We start from the raw sequence: 18,399 nt of genomic DNA, 5'->3' as shown, positions 1-18,399 counted from the left end.
CTCTATCCCAAGGGTGTAACTTTGGATGAGAAGTGGGGGTGACACAAAATGGGGGGAAATGTTTTTCGACATGAATCCCATTGCCTGCATTCACATTTGTTCAGGGACTATGGTGATACAAAATACAGTGCATTTCCACAGATACCGGAAAGATCCCTGAAAGACATGTGACATGTTTACAGTCCTGCAGTCCGCAGTGTCTTAAGTTTGCTTATTAAACATTATTTCTCTCTCCAGAAACCACTCGCCTGCATTTTTGTTTATGATAAGACTATAAAGGAGCGCCTGACTCGCCGTTCTATGCTGGTGAATTATCTCACTTCTGCGTGGATAGTGGCGAGCTACATGATATCTGCTTCAGTCCAGCTTGCTGTCATTTCTTGTCGTGAATGTTGATCTGCATGTAAATCCCTCGTTTTAAAGAGCTGAATCTTAAATTCATTGTTGTGAAGACACATGCGTCCTCACTACGACACGCCCATTACGGCACTGGTTCTGCGTCTTGTTCACACTGAGGGCTTTCCGGTATTTTACAGGAATGTGTCAGGATTCGGGACGAAAGGCGAGGAACACGAAGGAGAATGCAGATGCAGGTTACGGACAAAATTACATTTATTCAAATAAATAACATCAAACAAAACACGAGCAAACCAACAGGCAGGTAAAACTGGAACAAAACAGAGCACAACAGGTAACAGGCGACGATGAACCGGTGAGTGAATGACAGAAAACAAGGGTATAAATACACAGACAATCAAACAAGGAACAGGTGTAATGAGTTAATGTAATCAGTCAATGAAAGTCCAGGTGACAAGGATCAGAGACAAACACAAAACATGACACGGATCGAAGCGTGACATAAGCCCCCCCATAAAGAGTGGCTCCCAGACACTCCACCACAACACAAAAACACAAGTCCAGGTGGGCGGATCTGGGGGAGGGACAGAGGGCTCAGAAGCCCAGGCGGAACCGGCAGAGCGGAAGTTCAGGGCGGGTCCATCCACAACGGACCATCACTGGACCAAACAGCGCTCTTCTTCGGCCATCTTGGGCCAGGCAGAGAGTTCAACCACCGAGGGAACCAGCTTAGAAGATTCGACCATCGCGGGAACCGAAGATTCAACCATCACAGGAATCGACCCAGGAGGTTCAACCATTAGAAGAACTGACTTGGAAGGTTCGACCATAACAGGAACCGACGTAGAAGATTCGACCATTACAGGAGCCGACTCGGAAGACTCAACCAACACAGGAATCCACCCAGAAGGCTCGACCGCTACAGGAACCGACGTAGAAGGTTCAACCGTCACAGGAACTGACCTTGTCCCCACCGTTGCGTAACCCGCTGCATCCATGTATGACCGGTTCATCTGTCAGGATTCGGGACGAAAGGCGAGGAACACGAAGGAGGATGCAGATGCAGGTTACGGACAAAATTACATTTATTCAAATAAATAACATCAAACAAAACACGAGCAAACCAACAGGCAGGTAAAACTGGAACAAAACAGAGCACAACAGGTAACAGGCGACGATGAACCGGTGAGTGAATGACAGAAAACAAGGGTATAAATACACAGACAATCAAACAAGGAACAGGTGTAATGAGTTAATGTAATCAGTCAATGAAAGTCCAGGTGACAAGGATCAGAGACAAACACAAAACATGACACGGATCGAACCGTGACAGAATGTTACTAGGTCCTCTTTTCAGGAGCAATCCTAGACCATTTACCTGACGTGTAAGCTTTCACGCAGAGGCTTGTCTGCCAATTTTACAAGTATTTTCTGGGACCAGAGTGTTGAGTTAATGAGGTTATACTGTATGCTATACTTGAGCTGTTACACACCAACAAAATTGTAACATTTAAAAATAGCAATATTTTTCTAGAAATACCATCTTCCATCTTTACCATCTGCCTTAAATAAGCTTGTATAGCTTTTATTATTATTTATTAGGTGAATAACAGGTTTTACACACCAGTAGCTTCAGTAAAGCAAAAATAACGAAAGATCATGGAAACAGTGAACTTGAAAAAAAAGGTAAACTCTTAAATGATTCTTTAGACTGTTTTTATCAATGGGATTCTAAAATCTAGAGGACAAATAAAGCAGATTACAGCATAATTTCCATTGATTTCTAAGCTGTTGCAAGGTGAGAAGCTTTAAAATAGATACACTTACTGGACTAGTTTAACCTTCATTGCTTTTCTGTCTTATCACAATCAACTCAACACTCAAATGCATAAACATACTTCCTTGCATGGCCGGACTTATCATTGGGTTTGTGCCCAGGGGCCCCGGCCAGTAGGGGGCCCCGTGCTTGCTTGCGTTCGTTTGATTTGTTCAGTCGTTTTAATTTGGTTGGTGCTGAATTGTTTGGTGCTGCATTTAATTTGTTAATATATGTCAGTCATCTTGGTGCTGAATATGACGCGCTGCGTTTAGTGCTTTTGAAACCAAAAGATGCTAGTATAATAGCGAATACATGAAATGAGAGTCATGAATGAGCTTTACAGATAATGAGAAAGAGCAACACGAAAAGGAAGCGCTCAGTGAAATGAAAAAGATTACAAGAGTAAGTATGGTCTTTAGGGGTGTGACGAGATCTCGCGAGATTAAATGTGTTTCGCGAGATTACATGTGTCTCGCGAGATTTCTTGTGGAGGTGCTGGCCGTTTCTCAAATAAAAGACTGCATCCTTCGGAGGTCGCATTTTTAAACTGCATTTACTTCATCACTATCTTATTAGAGACTATTAACAATTATAAAGTTTACTAATTATTTAGTTAATCGCAAATTGTTGTTATATGCTCACGACTTGCGAATGTAATGCTCACTTGATGATCTGAAATAAACCTTGATGACGTATGCAGCCTGCATATGCGACCTCCATGCAGCTTTTTACAGTGCATGCATTATATTTGTCTTTTAATGCGTTTGCTTTTTGTTTAGGTTTCCAATAATGTTCTTTGGGAGCTTGTGTGAAGTCTGACATGCGTTGTGTTTGTCTGTTGATCAGTGTCAGATGTGAAGTCTCAGCAGATTAAACCCTCACACAGAGTTTACATGATTTAATGTCTGCATGTTCTTGTTTAAAAAATGACAGTGACTGTATCATTTCTAGTGTAAAGAAATTGACATATATTAAATATTAATATGGATTTAAACATTGTTTGACTAAAATAAGCGTTTCTCTCCGTCTAAAGTGAAAGTGAAGACAGCGTCTGCGAGACGAGTCCTCTATCGCCCCCTGCAGGCATTTGTTATAATACATACATAATGCTTTTTATTTATGGGCCACAAAATGTTGTTTAATGTAACTTGGTTTTAATACTTTATTTGAACCAATTTTTATTGCATTTTCGTTACTGCTCACTTGGGTCTATTTTTATTACCCCAAAATAAAAAATTACTTCATTATCAGTTAGCAAAATAATTGTTAGGGACAGTCCTTGATTAGTTAAAACATTTAAAAATAATGTGATTTCAGTTTCTTATTCATTTATTTTATCATTGCGGGTTTCTTAAAAAGTGTAAAAATATCGTCTCGTCTCATTCTTGTGAACCCAATCTCGTGTTTCGTCTCGTCTCGTGGATTAAGTGTCTCTTCACACCCCTAATGGTCTTGTAACTCTGTTTTTCTTGTTTGTTTGTTTCTTCAGTCATGTAGTGTTACGTGATAAGCAGGTATACGCAGTATAGCCTACCCACTAGGAATGGTCAAGGATTTCCATATACCCACTTAAAAAAGCGCGAGGATAGGTAACAGCACGTAACAACCTTTTAACACAAACACACGTTGTGCAGGGATTCACACAAACACACGTTGTGCAGGGATCTGATCTGCAGTGTAAATCCGCACGATCTTCACCGGTAAACGCGTGAAAATCTTCAGTAAGAACTGCTGTTGCATATGCTCTATAAAAAAGGAGTAATAAAAAGGCGGAGAATCGTTTGCATTGTGTGCATCAAGGCAGCGGTGAGATTCCGCTAAATCCGCGAGGAGATTGTAAACTCTAAGTCGAAGGATTGTTGATATCAAGGCCGCAGCGAGGTTTCAGGCTGGTTCCGCGAGACAGCCACGGATACCTGAGGCGGAGGATCGTTGCATTGGGACAGCGGCGGGTTCCCAGGTGATTTCGCGAGGTGGCCGCAAACGCTTGGCGGAGGATTGTTTATACCCAGATTACGAAGACGTTTCCAGCTAACTCAGTGCGGAGGCTGTGCAGTGAATTAGTGAAAAACTCACGGTTGGAAGGGTGCTGAAAATAATCTGTACACTTTTACAACATGCCTAGGAATACGAATAATAGCAGCGAGGACAACATCTCCCTGGCTCAGGTACGAGGGCTGCTTGATCAAGAGAAAGCGCATTATAAAGAATTAATGTTGCAACAAGAACACAGTTACAAAACTTTTACACAAATTATTATGACTTCTATGAATCAGAGAGTAGATGAACTAATGAAGGAGGTTCAAGATTTGAAGATAAGTCTCCAGTTCACTCAGAAGGAGGTTGATGAATTAAAAGTTAACTGTAGAGAATGCTCAACTGAATGTAAATCAAATACAAATGACATACATAAATTGGCTGAATCTCTTTTGATATTAGATTCTAAAGCCAATTATTTGGAAGGTCAGTGTAAGCAGAATAATATAGTGGTGGAAGGAATTCCTGAGTCCCAGAATGAGAAATGGTGTGAATCTGAAGAGAAAGTAAAACAAATGATCCAAGAGAAACTACAGCTTGATCAAACTAAAATTACCTTGGAGAAAGCACATAGAATAGGAAGGATGAAAATGGGAATTCTAATAGACCTAGACCCATTGTGGTTAAATTTCTTAAGTATAAAGATAAAGAGGCAGTGCTGGAGAGGGCAAAACACCTAAAAGGCACAAATATATACTTGAATGAAGATTTCCCGGAAAATGTGCATTTAAGAAGGAAAGAGCTTATGCCAGAATTGAGATCTGCAAGAGAGAGGGGAGAGATAGCTTATCTTCGTTATGATAAGTTAATCACATATCCTTCATCCAAAGTTAAACATCCTTAAACTTGATTGTAGAAATTAGATGAAGTTAAGATTTATTTATTTTTTTATTTTACAATTTTATAAATCATGTCAGTATCAATCAAGTTACCAAGGAAAGGATTAAAATTAGCTCATATTTAGGGCCCGAGCACACCGGGGTGTGAGGACCCTATTGTTCTTCAAGGAGTTATTATTTTTTTTTTTTTTTCTCCGATTTCAGCGGGACTTTAGAGGGCCTAAACATACTCGAAAACTCATGAAATTTTGCACAGATGTCAAGAGTGATGAAAATGTACATGTGGTGTAGGCTTTAGAATTAGGCGTGGGAAAATGGCTCTATAGCGCCACCTACAAATTTTCAACGAAGCAGCCCTCGGACTGTGTTTGACGTACAATTACGAAATTCGGTACGCTTCTGTAGCATGACATGACCTACAAAAAAGTCTCTTGGAGCGAAGCCGTAAACCAAACTGGAAGTCAGCTATTCGGAGTTATTTTTGTGATTTGGGCGCAGTTTTTGTCATTTCCAGGCGTCATACTTTAACTAACTCCTCCTACAGTTTTCGTCGGATCATCTTCATATTTGGTGAGTGTCATCTTAAGGCCTTTGTGATGCTAAATTGCGAAGGATTTGACTCTACGTAAAAATTTGTGTTGGTTCTGGCCCGACAAAGTTTGATGTTTTCCAATGAAACAGGAAGTTGCTGGAACTCATGCATACAATGTCTGATCAGTCCCAAATTTCACATGATTGCTAAGAGTCCTGACCTGAACACATCTTCATAACAATTTTCATTTATAGCCATAGCGCCACCAGCTGGCAACCTGAAGGAACATGTTTTAGCGCCACTTTCAAATATTGAATGAAGCAGCCCTTGGACTGTGTTTAACTTACATGTACGAATTTCGGTATGCTCATGTATTAATACAAGCCCTACAAAAAAGTATCTTGGAGCAACGCCCTAAACCAAACAGGAAGTCAGCTATTTTGAATTATTTCTCAGATTTTGTCTCAGTTTTTCTCATTTCCAGCAGTCATACTTTAACTAACTCCTCCTACAGTTTTCGTCGGATCATCATCATATTTGGCAAGTCTCATCTTAAGGCCTTTGTGAGGCTAAATTGCGAAGGATTTGATTCTATATTAAAATTTGTGTCGGTTTCGGCCAGCCAAAGTTTGATGTTTCGCTATGAAACAGGTTGCTGGAACTCAGGCATACAGTGTCTGATCTGTCCCAAACTTCACATGATTGCTAAGAGTCCTGACCTTAACACATCTACATGTTAATAGTCACTTATGGTTATAGCGCCACCAGCTGGCATCAGCAAGTGACATGTTTACAATGATTATGCAATGTCTGATCTGTCCCAAACTTCACATGATTAATAAGAGTCCTGGACTGAACACATCTACATGTCAATAGTCACTTATGGTTATAGCGCCACCAGCTGGCAACAGGAAGTGACATGTTTACAAGGATTATGCAATGTCTGATCTGTCCCAAACTTCACATGATTGATAAGAGTCCTGGACTGAACACATCTACACGCCAATAGTCACTTATAGTTATAGCGCCACCAACTGGCAACAGGAAGTGACATGTTTACAAGGATTATGCAATGTCTGATCTGTCCCAAACTTCACATGATTAATAAGAGTCCTGGACTGAACACATCTACATGTCAATAGTCACTTATGGTTATAGCGCCACCAGCTGGCAACAGGAAGTGACATGTTTACAATGATTATGCAATGTCTGATCTGTCCCAAACTTCACATGATTAATAAGAGTCCTGGACATAACACATCTACATGTCAAAAGTCACTTATGGCTATAGTGCCACCAGCTGGCAACAGGAAGTGACATGTTTACACTGATTATGCAATGTCTGATCTGTCCCAAACTTCACATGATTAATAAGAGCCCTGGACTGAACACATCTACATGTCAATAGTCACTTATGGTTATAGCGCCACCAGCTGGCAACAGGAAGTGACATGTTTACAAAGATTATGCAATGTCTGATCTGTCCCAAACTTCACATGATTGATAAGAGTCCTGACCTGAACACATCTACATGTCAATAGTCACTTATGGTCATAGTGCCACCAGCTGGCAACAGGAAGTGACATGTTTACAAGGATTATGCAATGTCTGATCTGTCCCAAACTTCACATGATTAATAAGAGTCCTGACCTGAACACATCTACATGTCAATAGTCACTTATGGTCATAGTGCCACCAGCTGGCAACAGGAAGTGACATGTTTACACTGATTATGCAATGTCCGATCTTTCCCTAACTTCACATGATTAATAAGAGTCCTGGACTGAACACATCTACATGTCAACAGTCAGTTATGGTCATAGCGCCACCAGCTGGTAACAGGAAGTAACATGTTTACAATGATAATGCAATGTCGGATTTGTCCCAAACTTCACATGATTGCTAAGAGTCCTGAACTGAACACATCTTCATGTCAATAGTCACTTATAGTTATAGCGCCACCAGCTGGCAACAGGAAGTGACATGTTTACAATGATTATGCAATGTCGGATTTGTTCCAAACTTCACATGAGTGATAAGAGTCCTGAACTGAACACATCTTCATCTCAATAGTCACTTATGGTCATAGCGCCACCAGCTGGCAACAGGAAGTGACATGTTTACACTAATTATGCAATGTCTGATCAGTCACAAACTCCACATGATTGATAAGAGTCCTGGACTGAACACATCTACACGCCAATAGTCACTTATAGTTATAGCGCCACCAGCTGGCAACAGGAAGTGACATGTTTACAATGATTATGCAATGTCGGATTTGTTCCAAACTTCACATGAGTGATAAGAGTCCTGAACTGAACACATCTTCATCTCAATAGTCACTTATGGTCAAAGCGCCACCAGCTGGCAACAGGAAGTGACATGTTTACACTAATTATGCAATGTCTGATCAGTCACAAACTCCACATGATTGATAAGAGTCCTGGACTGAACACATCTACACGCCAATAGTCACTTATAGTTATAGCGCCACCAGCTGGCAACAGGAAGTGACATGTTTACAATGATTATGCAATGTCTGATCTGTCCCAAACTTTACATAATTGACAAGAGTCCAGGACTGAACACATCTACATGCCAATAGTCACTTATGGCCATAGCGCCACCTGCTGGCAACAAGAAGTAACATGTTTTACACTGATTATTCAAAGTCAGATCTGCCCTAAATTTTACATGATCAATAAGAGTCCTGGACTGAACACATCTATGTGCCAACATTTACATGTAGTCACTCATACTCACACACACACACACACACACACTCGCTCACTCTCTCTCTCTCTCTCTGTCTCTCTCTCTTTCTCTCCCTCTCTCATGCTATCTTACACGATGCTACCTCACTGTAATTTGTAATTAGCAACATGAAATGTGGCACATTATACTACACTTTTAAATAGTTCACCTATGTTTACATGCTTAAATGCCTATTAACTACTGTTCCCTTTAATTCTTATGCCACGGCGTGGTGGTGTCATGTGTGCGAGGGCCCTTCCATCACTGCTTGCAGTTTTAATAATATTTGTAGTCTTAGGAATAAACTTGTTGAAATATCTGATGTCTTAACTACAAATAAAATTCATGTTCTAGCAGTAACAGAAACACATCTTGATCAAACATTTTCAGATGATGTAGTACATATAAATGGTTATAATATTTACAGGAAAGATAGAAATAGATATGGTGGAGGGGTGGCCATATATATTCAAAGTCATATTCCTGTAAAGATAAGACAAGATTTAATGCCTACAGATGTAGAGGTTTTGTGGCTACAAGTACAGTTACCATTTGTTAAAGCATTATTTGTTGGATGTTGCTATAGACCACCATGTGCAAATAGTTGTTACTTAAGTGAATTGTGTGATATGATTAATGATGTATGTGATACTGGAAATGAAATTTTTTTAATGGGCGATTTAAATATTAATTGGATGTCTCAGGTTTGTCCCTTAAAGACTACAGTGATGAATACGATTAATGCATGCAATTTAACACAAGTTATTGATCAACCAACAAGAGTCAATGTAAATAGTCTTGGTCAGAGAACATCTACTTGTATAGATCATATTTATACCAATGCTATGGAAATGTGCTCTAAGGGTGTATCTGTTCCTATTGGATGTAGTGATCATAATATAATAGCGATTACTAGAAAAACAAAGGTACCTAAAGGAAGACCAAAAGTCATCTATAAGAGATCATATAAGAAATTTTGTCAGGAACTATTATGTAGAGATGTAAATAATATATGTTGGGCTGATGTTTATAACGAAGATCATCCTGATGATGCACTAGCAGCTTTTGAAAGATTATTTTATTCATTGGTGGATAAACATGCTCCTATGAAAAAACATACAGTGAAGAATACCAGGGCACTATGGATCGATGATGAATTGAAGAATATTATGGTAGGAAGAGATGTGGCAAAGGGTATAGCAAATAGGACGAAGAATAAGCAGGATTGGGAAGTTTATTGCAAATTACGTAATCAAGTAACTAAAATTAACAGGAAAAAGAAAAGGACATTTTATAAAGTAAAAATATGTGAAAATAAATATGATGGAAAAAAATTGTGGAATATTCTTAATGAAATAATGGGTAGGAGATCAGGTCAAATTCCTTTTTTTATTGAGACTGGTGATTCTTTTTTAACTAAATCAGATGAAATTGCAAATTATTTTAATGAATTTTTTATAGATAAAGTACATAAACTTAGAAAAGAAATGTTAACTGATAATATTCCATCAAGTGAAAGGCAAATTGAAAAAATAACAAGTGATAAGCCAGCCCTATGCTTTGAAATGAATAAAATAAATGTACAACAAGTGGAACAAAAATTAGCATTGATAAATATAGATAAACCATCAGGAATGGATAACATAGATGGTCGTCTTCTAAAATTAGCAGCTAGCTGTTTGGCGGAACCAGTTTGCCACATTTTTAATATAAGTATTAATAAAGGAATTTTTCCTTCAGCTTGGAAAGAAGCGAAGGTTATTCCTTTACAGAAAAATGCAGCTCTGAGTTTTAGTGGTGCTAATAGTCGACCAATAAGTTTACTGCCAGTTCTTAGTAAAGTGTTTGAAACAATGGTCTGTGAACAGATTCAATTATTTTTTAAGAAGAATAATTTATTCTCTGATTTTCAACATGCATATAGAGTAGGACATTCAACAGGAACAGCATTAACACAGATTACAGATGATTGTTTAGTATCGATTGATGATAATAATTTAATAGGAACAGTATTGTTGGATTTTAGCTCTGCATTTGATGTATTGGATCATAACTTACTGTTAGAAAAATTGAAATATTTTAAATTTACTTCTCAAACTGTGCATTGGTTTAAAAGTTATCTGATTAATAGGAGGCAATGTGTATTTTATAATGGAAGTTATTCGAAAGTGAAAGAGTTACAATGTGGTGTTCCTCAAGAAAGCTGTTTAGGACCATTATTATTTTCTATTTTTACCAATGATCTCCCTTTTGTTTTAAAGCATGCAAAGGCAGTTATGTATGCCGATGATACAACATTATATTTATCAGCTACATCAATTGACAAATTAGCGGAAGATTTAAATGAGGAGTTACAATTAGTGGTAAAGTGGGTAAGGAATAATAAGATGGTTTTAAATTTGACAAAAACTAAAAGTATTGTGTTTGGATCGACTTCTAAACTTAAACCTAAACCAAAATTAAATTTGTCTGTAAAGAGTGTGCCTATAGAACAGGTAGAGGAAGTTAGACTTCTTGGAGTTACTCTAGACAGTAGGCTTAAGTGGTCGAAACACATAGAAAATATGGTAAAAGCTATGGGAAGAGGCCTATCAGTAATTAAGAGATGTGCAAAATTTTTACCTCAGTATTGCATCTCTCTAGTTGTGCAAACAATGGTTCTTACTCATTTAGATTACTGCCCAGTGGTATGGTCAAGTGCGTTAAGCAAAGATTTAGGAAAATTACAGTTAGTACAAAATAGAGCTGCACGATTAATTTTGAACTGTAAAAGAAGGGTTAATATCATAAGAATGCACAAAGATTTAGGTTGGTTAATGGTGAAGGATAGGGTAATTTTTTCTTTGCTATGTTTTATAAGAAACATTTCAGTATCTAGGGACCCAAATGTATTGTACTCTAAACTCTTGTATAGTAATGTTAGTCATAATTTTAACACCAGGCATGCATTAAAGGGATACTTCCTGCTTCCTGTTTCAAAAACTAATGCCAAGCAACGGACTGTAATGTGTATAGAGGAATGAAAATATGGAACGAATTGCCATCGGATATTACATGTGTTTTATCAAGTAAAATGAGGTTTAAAAAAGTTTTAAAGAATTATTTAATGGTACAGTATTCAATAAATTGCTGATCGTGATGTTTTTGATGAATATAGGGTTTGTATATTTAATTGTATTGTTTTTATTTTAGTTTTTTTTTTTTTTTTTTTTTTTTTTGTCATGTATTAATGTAATATAATGTAACTTTGTTTTTTACTTGTTGGACCCCAGGAAGAATAGCCACTACCTTGGTAATGGCTAATGGGGATCCAAATAAATAAATTGAAATTGAAACACTTTCATTCAGAAATTGACATCTGAATCACTCACCATTCGCATGCTCCACTTGCAACTTTGGCGGGTTGAACCTCATATACAGTCGGCTATTTGGAATTTGGCCTCATGCGGCACTGCGCGATCCGATCATCATATTAAAATCTAATTATCGCGGATTTGTGGCGCAAAAGTGACTGGAAAGCAGCTTGTTTACTGTATGTGCACAATTTACACAAGCTGTCACTGGGGGGGGGTACCCTTTCAAATAGTACACCTTTGTACCTAAAGAGTGCATATGGGTACAAACGTACCCATATCTGTACCTAATGGTAAATATTAGGACCCATTTAAAGGGTACCGTCACAGTGACAGCTTTTGTACCTTTTATTCTGAGAGTGTAGGGCCCAAAATTTATTCAAGCCCAGGGGCCCCCACCCCGGTAAGTCCTGACCTGCATCCTTGGCATATTGTTTTACAAAACGTTGGTGTGTGTAACTGATAGAATTTTTTAGTTTATGTTAATTCACTCATACAGGCTATGTTAATTAAAACAGCATAAGAGCTAACTTCATAATGATAACACAAAACAGGGAACGTATATCTGTATTATACTGCTCCAGCGTCACATTATGTAAACTGCACATATGCAGATGTCATATCTTCTGAAGTTCACTCCTCACACCGCGACCGAGCTAAAAATTCAGAGTAGAGTCTGGGCGAAGCGAGGGAGAGAGGGCCCAGCTGAGGGAGTTGTGCATGTGGTACAGTCAATGGCTGGAGACTTAAAAAGATTATGGGCCTCTAGAATCGTCCTAAGCACACACAACACAATGAGCGCGGCGTACGCACACGCATAACAGCACGAAAACTCCCACATAATGCAAAGAGTGACGATGGCGGATAGAGCAAAACGTTCAGAAGTGTGCTAATACTTCACTAGAGTTGTTGCAGACAACGTTCGTTGTCATACAGGTAAGTGCAACAAGATGTTTGCATGTAAGGGCAAAAACACAAGCAATCTGTCAAAGCATCTTTCAAAAGTGCATTACGTGCAGACAGAAACTTTGTCGCAATTTAAGGGCTGCGACCTTCTAAGCATGCAACCTTAAAAGGCGAGCACTCTGTCTTTCAAGGTGGCAGCATCAGAAGTCTGCAAAGAGAACTGAAATGAGACGGTCTAACCCTCAGAGGACCCATCATTTGCGGCACCTGCTGCACGCGCCCACCGCGCCTGTCAGCATGTATGCTAAAATCATGTTGAATCAACGTAGTTCACGTCATTTAAATTAAATGTACAATCTCCCTAATTGGTTTGCTTACCTTACATTGAAATTCTGTTGATTTCATTTGGGAGAAATGAAGTTAGGCATTCAACATATTTTCTACTTTTTTTAAAAATCCCAAATTAAGAAAAATCAGTATGTAAACATTTGGCTAAATGCACAGCACTTTAAGTTAGTTTACAAAATAACCTACATGTAAATATCCTATTTAGAGTATTTTTTTCTGCAGCTTTCACGCTGGTGCATTAACAAATAAATGTATATTATTTAGAAATGATATCCAGAAATTAATTTGTAATAATGAAATGCAGACACATATAATTAACTTAATCATGTGAACATAGGTTCATGATCAAATGTTAACATTGGCCAAAGTACCGATAAGAATACCGTTAAAGTACCAGACCGTTAAGCAATATCAGTAAGAGTAGTAATACCGTTAAAACCTTACCGATACCCATCCCTAAACGTTAGAGGAACGTTGCACTAACGATCTGCTAACATGTTGTTGCTTCAACATTCTGCTGACATTCCCCTTACCTCTATATCGTGAAAGCCTGAATGCAGGGATTCCCTGCTGAAAATAACAGCATCAAACCAGCATGGGTATTATGCTGGTCTATGCTGGTGGTCACCACCATACCAGCAGCTAAACACAACATATTGCTGGTCTTTCTGGTATGACTGGTCTTTCAGCATGGGATGCTGGTACTAATGCTGGTTTGTTGCTGGTGGTAATGCTGGTTTAGCTTGTGAGAATGCTGGTGCTGATGCTGGTTTAGCTGGTGTTCACTAGCAAACCAGCACCAAAACACAATGCTGGTTTTGCTGGTATGCTGCTTTTATCAGCAGGGTTAACAAATATGAATAAATACAAATATGAATAAAAACAAATGTATTGCTCATGGTTTGTTCATGTTAGTTAATACATTAACTAATGAACCTTATTGTAAAGTGTTACCACAATATCAAAAGCTTTTCCCTTATGCTACATAATATTCTCTTCATAAGACATCCCTGCTGAAAAACAGCATCAAACCAGCATGGACCAGCATAGGAATTATGCTGGTCTATGCTGGTTTGATGCTGGTTTAGCTGGTGGTCACCAGCATACCAGCACTAAACACAACATATGCTGGTATGACCAGCATGGGATGCTGGTGCTATCGCTGGTTTGGTGCTGGTTTAGCTGGTGCCAATGCTGGTTTAGTGCTGGTTTAGCTTGTGAGAATGCTGGTGCTGATGCTGGTTTAGCTGGTGTTCACTAGCAAACCAGCACCAAAACACAATGCTGATTTTGCTGGTATGCTGCTTTTTTCAGCAGGGTTAACAAATATAAATAAATACTGTAACAAATGCATTGCTCAAGGTTTGTTCATGTTAGTTAATACATTAACTAATGTTAACTAATGAACCTTATTGTAAAGTGTTACCACAATATCAAAAGCTTCTCCCTTAGGCTACATAATATTCTCTTCATAAGACATCCCTGCTGAAAAAACAGCATCAAACCAGCATGGACCAGCATGGGAATTATGCTGGTCTATGCTGGTTTGATGCTGGTTTAGCTGGTGGTCACCAGCATACCAGCACTAAAACACAACATATGCTGGTCTTGCTGGTATGACCAGCATGGGATGCTGGTGCTAACATTGGTTTGGTGCTGGTTTAGCTGGTGCCAATGCTGGTTTGGTGCTGATTTAGCTGGTGCTGATGCTGGTTTAGCTGGTGTTCACTAGCAAACCAGCACCAAAACACAACATATGCTGGTCTTGATGGTATGCTGTTTTTTTCACCAGGGATGTCAAATTGATCAGAAATCATTAAAATATATTTTTGTCCACACATATTTAAGTGAACGTTACTACAGCAAGAAAGAGATAAAAGAATTTGGCTACAATAATGTAGTCTCGGAGCTAAAGAGAGACAAATAAAACACTTCATTCACTTTAACGAATCTTACCACAGCAGTCTATCCGCCAAAACATTAGCTATCTCTGTTTTTACATCAATCATCTTTTAACTTCATATTCTCTGCATACAGATGTTAAAATCGATCGAAAACCACTGAAATGTATATTTGTTCTCTCATATTTAAGTTACTAAATGACGAAAGAGAGAAAAGAAATCGGTAAAATAATGTTTTCTCTGAGGTAAAAATTATGCGAGTTCGCAAGCACGTACTGCAGCAGTGGAGCGCGCACAACTTGCGCTCTAATAAAGAATACAATAGATTTATTAATGTTTTCATTTAATTTCCTTAACAATTCAGCAGTAGTGAACACACACGGAGCAGCGGGCATTTACTTCACTGCCCTGTGAGCTTTACCAAGTTGCCTTACAGTTTTTTTCGTTTGCTAAACGACAGTGAGCAACTGGAGCTACATGTGCAAAACTCTAACTTCAGTCTGTACTACCAAAAGTCACCTGAGCACAACTCTTAACACATGACTCAAAACAGCTCAGTGCAGCCAAACGCTATACACAACCCTCACGGAGATAACACACACTGTCACTCAGAACACACTGAGAGGAAAAACACTAACATCAAACACCAATACAGAAAATACTAACTTTTTATCTTTACAGTTTCAACAATTTCATTGACTTCATACAAAGTAAAGTTTTCTTCAAAGAATGATTTATCTATATATTGATTTATCACATGACTTTTTTTAAATGATTTTTTCATAATTCTTTAAGGTAAATGAAAATTAGCAATTTGCTTCAGTAGTCTGTAGTAATTATATATGAAAATATATATATATGAAATTGCAATCAGCAGTGTTTGAAAGGCACAAGGCTGAAAAGTTTTGAATTTAGGGTTCACAGTTCTGACAGCTGTGTGTTAGCATTTGAACAAAGTGCTGTAAATGCACAGTATTGTGCAGGTTGTGGTTAAAGTCATGGGATAAGTGTACACAGTTTTGGAACGTTCCGTGTTTGCTGGGCTTAGTTTTCATCAAAAATATCCAAAAATTTGTTCTGAACACAATCGGAGCACTTGGGGTTTAGTACGACACAGGGGTAAGTGATTTATGATAAAATTATGATTTTGGGGTGAACTAACGGTTTAAGCCTGCCTGTTGCTCAATAAGTATTAAAGATAATAAACTCCTTTAAAAAAAAGGTACTCACATTAAGGTTAAAAATGTAAAAAAAAAAAAAAAAACTATAATCAAGGAGACATACCTGTAATAATAAAATCATCATCTTCCTCTGTGCAATCTTCCTCTTCTGTGGGTTCAGTTTTGATTTCTGTGGGTTCAGTTTTGATTTCTGTGGGCTCAGTTTTAATCTTCATCATGAGGTTCGTGCAGTCGATGAGTTTAACTGAATACATCTTCAGTTTGGTCTGCAGGATCTGCTGCTGTTCTCCAGCGTTACAGACAGAATCCAGAGACTCTGTGGAGGTTTGATCCTCCTGTAAGCTCTGTTTACTGTCACACACTGTAGTGTCCTGAGTGTCTGTGGGCTTTGACTCAGTATAACAGAGTAAAGTCAGACTGAGATCGGAGTCCTGTGTGTGTCTGGATTTCTCTTCAGAGAGTTTAGAGTCCAGCAGTGGCTGTGGTGTGCGGCTCTGATCTCTGCTCATCCACACTGAATCCAGACTCCCATCATCAGTCACATACACTGAAGATTCACAACAATCCACATCCTGACAACACAACACAACACAACACAACACAACACACGCACGCACGCACGCACGCACGCACGCACGCACGCACGCACGCACACACACACACACACACACACACACACACACAGTAAGATTAGAAATGATTTGATGTTGTCTGATTCAGGTAAATGATGTTTAAGCTGTACAAACCTCTCGATTCATTGCTAAATATCCTCTTGACCTCAGGTTTGTCTCCAGTAACGCCACCTCTTTCTTCAGCTGAGAGATTTCTGTGATGAAATCATCAATATATCCAGCATGGAAAGATCAGTTCCTACTCATTTACATCACATCTCATCATCATCGTCTCAACACTTAAATACACAGAGACAAGACTCTGTTTACACTCAATGAAACACGCAAGAGAGAAAAACACTGAGGATACACAAACACATCACACGCGCGCTCTTTCTTTCTTTCTTTAGTGAGTTTATCTGCGAATTAAAGAGCTGCAGCGCCTCCTGCTGTACTGGAGACAGAAGACGCTCACTGCTTTACAATGGATTTAGCCAAACAACTAGGCGTCTCAATTATGGCAAGAAATCATCACAAACTTATGTATAATGACTAAATGAAAAGAAGGGGTGGGAAAATAATTGCTAAAGAATAAAGACAAAACATCAAACTTTTAAAGTCATAAAGATAGGACATTGTAGGACAACGAGCCTATGATCAGATTAAAAATAAACAAAAAAGTTTTTACAACTTTTCACAATGTTGTATTTTCATTGTAATACAGGTAATGTTGCAGCACAATATTTTAAAACCTTTTAAAAAACACATCTTAAATAAAAACCAAAAAAGGACATTTAAAAACATTGTAGGGCTAAAATACATAATTAGAACGTTTTCTATAGACCCCTTCAATGTTTGTAACCATTGAATGACTCTCGGGTGCGCGCGCAGCATGGGGTCAAACTGTTCATACCATTTAGGCTTTCTAGTTTAATCTAACAGCGCTGAAAAATGAGAACTTCCCTGAAATGAAGTGAGCACTACAAACACTACAAAGGCTCCGGAGCACTGTTTCGAAGCAGTAGTGTTTCGAAAGCTCGTTACGTGTGTCGGGACAGTGTGTCAAGCAACCCACCACTAGTACTGGGTAATACCAGATACATACTTATAGGTATACTGTAAGTAACAAGAAGCACTACTGTACTTACAAATAAATGTACAATATAAGTATTTAGTACTTACACGCAAGTGAGGGTTAATGACAGGTACTTATAGTGTACATATAGCTAGGATAACTAATTTCCACGGTGAACACACAGCTGACTTTCGTGGTATTTACATTTGCAATTTCACCCTTCTTGCTTTACACAATTTTTGTTTGAGATGGCACAAAGCTGGGAAAAGAATATGGTCGAATTGGAGTTTAACTTGCCTAATCACTCCAAAGAATAGTTTTTTTTCAGTGCTTTAACATTAATATGATTTGCAGGTATAGCAGACACTACATTACAGAAACACCCCCAGACACACATCAATCTAATACTCACTCATAATAATGTGGTCCTATTCAAAATAAATTGTCCCCATTTGGGCCTTGATTCAGCTTAGCAATGTGAGACTTTAAGCAGCCGTTTCAGCACCAGAACAGCTTCCGGGTGGAAAATATTGACCTTAAATGGTCAAATTAGTTTGGGTTTGGTATATCCATGTTCAGGAAAACAAATTGTTCCAATTATTTAAAATACAGTGTAGTGATTTTGACATGAGCACAAATTAATTTTGTGATTTTTACACAGGCAACAACTGGGTGTAGGACATTAG

This window comes from Paramisgurnus dabryanus, chromosome 8, assembly GCF_030506205.2.
Source record: "Paramisgurnus dabryanus chromosome 8, PD_genome_1.1, whole genome shotgun sequence".
Lineage (NCBI taxonomy): Eukaryota > Metazoa > Chordata > Actinopteri > Cypriniformes > Cobitidae > Paramisgurnus > Paramisgurnus dabryanus.
The sequence above is the reverse complement of the archived record's forward strand: the minus strand, read 5'-3'. Positions refer to the sequence as shown.